The sequence below is a fragment of the Adiantum capillus-veneris genome, chromosome 4, assembly GCF_014529385.1.
Source record: "Adiantum capillus-veneris isolate H3 chromosome 4, ASM1452938v2, whole genome shotgun sequence".
In the NCBI taxonomy this organism is placed as follows: domain Eukaryota; kingdom Viridiplantae; phylum Streptophyta; class Polypodiopsida; order Polypodiales; family Pteridaceae; genus Adiantum; species Adiantum capillus-veneris.
The window spans coordinates 2,165,416-2,171,673 of NC_140934.1; positions in this window are offsets into that span (position 1 = coordinate 2,165,416).

Genomic DNA, 6,258 nt, shown 5'->3' on the forward strand with positions numbered 1-6,258 from the left:
GAATAATAGGTCTTGAGTTCAGGACTCGTTCGAAAGATCTCTGAGGTCTCTTGGGATATGAACTACAAAGTAAAACCTTCTCTCTCTCTCTCTCTCTCTCTCTCTCTCTCTCTCTCTCTCTCTCTTTGCATGCACGCACGTAAAAGTGTTTGCGTATGTCGAAAGAAAAAAAGAAAAAATTGTTAAAAAGTTAAGTAGAAATTAAATTATAAGAAAGGAATGTATTTGTGGTTTTCTTCTAGAAAAAGTGGCGTTAGTTTATGTTTTGATTGAATCTTAGCAAGATTTGTCAAGAACCCATAGCCACAACTTTGAGATAGACTGTCATATACAGCAGCTATTCACTTACACATCTAGACACCAAATGATTATAAATATTCTTACCCTTATATCCTAGTGCCTCTAAGCAATCTCTCTCTCTCTCGCTCTCTCTCTCTCTCTCTCTATATATATATATATATATGTGTGTGTGTGTGTGTGTGTATGAAGTCTTGACCTTGCCTTGTGATGTAGACTTCATACTCATAATTTATATGTGAGCAAGTATCTATCACTATCAGAGTCTTCTTTTCATTCAATATCACCATTAGTTTTTCAATAATCATCTAAAGACTACGATACTTAGAAATCTTTTGAAAGCCTCTTTATGATCGAGGAGTACCATCGTTCATGTTTCCAAAAGCGTTGAAAGAATGTATAAAGAATTGCAATGAAAGAATTTAATCGCTAAGTGCAAATGTAATGTTACGACTTGTATCCTTCATTTGTGTGAATAAGTTTTGTATTTTCTTTCCCAATATCAATAAATTAGCCACATATATAAGCATAATACATACCATTTACTCTAAACGAGGCAAGTTATGTTCACAAATGGTTGGATTACTTCTACTCACTACGTGTCTTGAAATTCTAATTGTATGTCCGTTTGATTGGGAATTATTTTATGTTTGCATGCTTGAGAAATCTAACAATCAAACCTTTCATCTCTATCTACTACTATGAAAGGATGCTCATGAAGTATAATTATCAAAATTTCCAACTCTACATTTTATATAGCCAATCAAATATTTTCGATAAAAAATCTCATCAAGTTTTGCATCCGTACATGTTTGAAACAAAAATCTTCGCATCTTAGTGAGCATGTCAACTATCACAAGATTGGCAAGGGTTTAAGTAGTCCACTTCTATTTAGGCACTCATGCTTACCAAATTGAAAATTTGCCACCAAATCATTGATAGACAAAACTATGGATTGACCATGAAAAACATCTTCTAAATTTTGGAACTTCTTGCACTTGCATTGTTGTTTCTTGAAAACCTTAGGTCATCCCAAACAATGCGATAAGGTATTTCTATCATACCATTAAAAATTTAGTTACCCTAAATATAAAAAACTAGAAAGAAGTCGACCTTGCTAATGGAAACATCACCCCTAAGTGGCCAGAGCTTGACATTGGACATTGGCATGGTTGCCAAAGTTGGTACTATCATCATTTGACTACCAAGGTTGGTAGTATCTATCATGTGACCCACATAAAGAAAATCTGTCACTAAATTTACTTGTTCATTTTCTTAACCAACTTTCTTTCGCTACAATTGTCCATTATATAGAGAGAAATTAAGAACAACTGAAGGTTCAAGAATTACATTGACGAAAGAAAATTACATACATGGATTACTAATACCAGAAGGATAATGCTACCATCAAAGGTGCCTAGATATTTATTCTGGAATTTGACAGGTTTTATGGAACCAAAATGGAATCTAGATGTCTTGAAAGCCTCTGGGAGTGTGCTAAAGAAAGAATCAGCTAAAGGAGGGAGAAGTGGGCAAAGTGATGATCATTTTTATTAGTACTAGAATGGTAATTCTACCTTCGAATATGTTGACATAACTCATGTTGGATTCCACTATGATTTTATGAGATCAAAAAGGCAGTAAAAGGGGTTTTGAATGCATTTAGAAGAGAGGAAGTTGGGTGGCTAGGAGGGGGAAAAAAGGCATAGAGGGCCTAACTTGAGCAACAAGGAATTTGGTGTGCAAGAGGTGGGAATGGGGGCCAAAAGAAGGCACCCTTTTTGGCCCCTAGAGCAAGTAAGCTCCTCCATCCACTTTCCTCATAAAACGTGGGCTCTTTCCTCAAAATAGGGAGAAGGTAGGTCAATTTCTATAGTTAGGGACACATCAATGATTAGATTTTGGTGTAGATAGACTCATATCATAGCAATACATTTTTTTAATTCTCATGTCAAGCTTCCATAGCCGTGAAGCTTGATTATGCACTGTTATGCAAAACTATGTATATGGAAAAAGCCAATGTACTATGAGTAGAATCACCTCCTTCTTTTTCCACAAAGCTCTTGACAACCCCGATGCTATTATAACTTCTAGGAATCTAAACGAGCAACAACAAGTACATAGATTTCAAGTCTCTCTTGTCAAAAGAATTAAATTACTACAATCCTTTTGGAGCGGTGGTCAACTCCATAAAGCCGGTCCTCTATCATTGTCAAGTCCCCCCCCCCCCCCCTCTCTCTCTCTCTCTCTCTCTCTCTAGGGTGGTTGGCCTACGATTGTTATGCATGTATATGCACTTGTTACATGCATAGTGGGTGGTTAGCCTACGATTGTTATGCATGTATATGCACTTGTTACATGCATAGAGGGTGGTTTGCCTACGATTGTTATGCATGTTTATGCACTTGTTACATGCATAGAGGTTAATCTTGTTAATCAAATTGTATGTTAGTGCATAATTATATTTACTCTAAAAAACTCCATGAAGGAAAATCCTTAGCCAAGGTTGGCAATATCTAATATTTGTCATAAAATATGGGAAAGTCTTTGGACATGAAAGGACATTACTAACTCCCATATACACGTTGATGTCATTTATTCAAATATAGCTAATTTTTGACATTTATTTGATCTCCTAATCAAGCTTATGTATGGGTTACTGACCTCACACTTGTTTTGATTTGATTCCAACATTTATTTCTTAAACATAATAAATATTCTCATTTATGATTTGCAATCTACTTGATCTTCTTGAAACATTCTAGGCCAATGGTCTTATGTTAGCTTTGAAGCCAAGTGAAATGACAACGAGAATGATACATACATGGCACCAAAAAGGGGTAGAAAGCCATGAAGGTTGGTGTAGAGAAAGCATAGTCCAAGCACATCACACCAACTTTTATAATGCATGTAGCCTTTTTATAGGGCTTTGTTGAGACATGCTTTATGGAGTAAATTTTTGAGATTTCAAAGTAGCTAGCAATAACCTTCACATAGGGGGTTTAATTATTAATATAGAAATCACTTCTACCTTGTTTGTGATGGATTAGTTGATAAAAGGGGGTTCAAACATATGTTATAAGGAGTGTATTTCCAACAATCCCTACCATAAGAAACTTCTGTGACCACATGTGACCTAAGAATGATAGTGACATGGAGACATCCAAGGATAGTAGTAGTGATCATGACCAACCAACAAGGGCATTTGAGACACAAAATTTCCCCCTGTAACACCATTTATATGCAAGATCTTCTCTCTATAAAAAAGCATAGAGACAAAACAAGTTAGAGAATATAATCGAGTGAAGCTGCACAAGATAAGGCTCACCAAGAACAAGTTTTTCAAAAAAACATTGAGACCTTGGATAAGAGTGTGATAGACATGCCATTTATGTATCTTTTTCTTTGATCATCGTCTTTTCTTGTTGCCTAAATATAGTTTTGTTTGAGGAGAGACATCTTCAAAGGGCCACTACTCGTAAACACCTCTTTTATGTAGTTTAGAAATATGTGCCACAATTCTTTGAGACTGCATTTCAAATAAATACTTTCTAGTACTATTGTTTGACAAAAAGTTCTTATCAAGTAGCAATTATGTTAATGGAGACTTTACAAGTCTTTTGATTTGAAATAGTCACATGAATAGGAGCCTAGGTGATTCACAAATATAAAGCAAGTAAAGAGCACAAACTCCCACTTCAGTACAAGATAAAATAAAACAAGGGTTGAGACGAGCCTTCAAAACTTTTATTGGGCTTTCAAAGCTCTTTTAAGTCAAAATTCAAAGAGACAAGAATGGTGTATAAAATCAAGGGAGCCCTCTACAAGGTTGGTCTCTGAAAGGGACGGTGGATTAAGGGTGTATAAAATCAAGGGAGCCTTCTACAAGGTTGGTCTCTTAAAGGGATGGTGGATTAAGCATGTATCATTCATTGCTAATACATGTGATTAGAGAGAGAGAGAGAGAGAGAGAGAGAGAGAGAGAGAGAGAGAGAGAGAGAGAGAGAGAGAGAGAAACTAAGAGGTTTAACTCAATGCACAATAGACTAGAGTCTACACAAACACAACTTGATTATGCAACTTCAAGAAAGTGATTACAAGGCTTATTATATAGGCATAGCTTATAATGCTTAAACCTCTCCAAAGGCCACTTGATTCTTCTTGAAAGGCAAGATGCCACTTGACTTTTGACCCTTATACTTGGCTCTTCACACGATGCTAAAAACTTCCAACAACAGATGCTTGAGAGGGTTTTTAAGCCCTTGCAATAAAAAGTGATTTGTAATTTTCCTACCAAAAAACCATTAGATCTCTGTTCCCTTTTTATTTATGTAGGTACCAAGTCTATGAGCTTCCCATCTGTATCATAAGTTAGACAAGTTTCCCGGATATGTCACTTAGTTTTGAAGAAATTTTAGCCTTTGTACATATAAGACCCTTAGCCAGGGTATATAAGACAACTTTGTAAGGTTTTGAAAACAGAGTTCTATTATCATAAATAAAGAGATAAGGTTTCTTTCTACATCTTGAGCACTCTCTTTTGCACCGCACATCATGATTAGCGTATTGATAAGATAAGAGCATCAATGTGTTAGCCTGGAGGAGCTCTACACGTCAATATCTACATTGCAAGCGTTTTGCGAGATCCGAGCGTTGACTCCCACGACCTTCCAAGTTACATTTCTCACTGTCTGAGCATCTTTTTGAGATTTCATCAGCTGATTCATAGCGCTTCGGAGCACCTATTAGGTGTTCCGACATGAGATTGGAAGACCTGCAATTTTGTTGTTGGTGTGATTTTCTCCAGTGTGAATATTTTAGGTTGGATAGTCCAGAAGTGTTCTTGACCTAGTAAAGAATGTGTCTACCATTTTTAGTGTTGATCAGAGTTGATTTACTATTGGTTTTGCATGTGGATGTATGATAAGACCAAAGAGGTAGAAATCAAGTTTTTCACAATTAGAGAGTTCATAAACTGTTTCCACAAAGTGTGTTGTGTTCAAATAAGAGATTGACAACCTCTTGGAGTGCCAATATACCCTAGTCAAGTCACTTGCTCCCTTGGATTGACATTTTAGTCTTGGGACTGTGAGATGTGAAAGATACTAGAAAAGCCCCCCGAGACATTGGCACCATCATCGGGGAACGTGTACCTAGACTAGTGTGAACACACAAAAAAACTGGTAGAGTTAGTTGAGACAGACTAATTAGATAGAGTAGGATAGGAGTGGAGATCGAGGCATCCTTGGTCTTTGTGTTTTTAGTGGTGAATTTCTTGCCATAAGAGTAGTTAGAAGATAGAGTAAAGTGTTGAGAATAGATTTAGAGCTTGGTGTGTGGCGTTGTGGGCTGTAAGAGCAATGAAGTTCGCACTAGGCTGAAAAAGCGCAAGAAAAACGTAGATTTCAGAGTTTTTGTAGCTAGTTGTTATTTTGGGAAATTTTTTCTCTTGTTTTGGGGGTAGGGTAAGTAGATACATCTCTGAATGAGGTTTTATCCGCATTTTGAATGAGATTTGTGTTATCATGTGCTTCATGTGAAAATCAATAAAAAGAGTGAACAAAAAGTTGCTTGAGCGGTTGACTTATTAGTGTAAGGAAAGAGGAAAATTCATCGACGGAGTTCAATTTTTGTTGAAACTTTCATTTCGTGTGATACATTAGACCTAAACTGATAGCAAAAACCTATGGAAAAGTGAAATCTGGGAAAAACTGTGATTTTGTCAGCTGACAAAAGAAATCTGCGGTTTCTCCCAACTACCTTCTAGAAAAAGAATTTTTGGTTAAGATTTGGTCCAATGGTAGGTCTTGATGCAAGGACCACTCCTATTAAGTCAAAATTGAAAAAAGTTACCAGAAGCAGTAATAGAGGAAAAAATCACATTTTTCTCCCAACACCCAACTACAACAGTCAAAACTTGACAACACTTAGAAAAAAGTTTCTTCTTCACCCAAGAAAGCA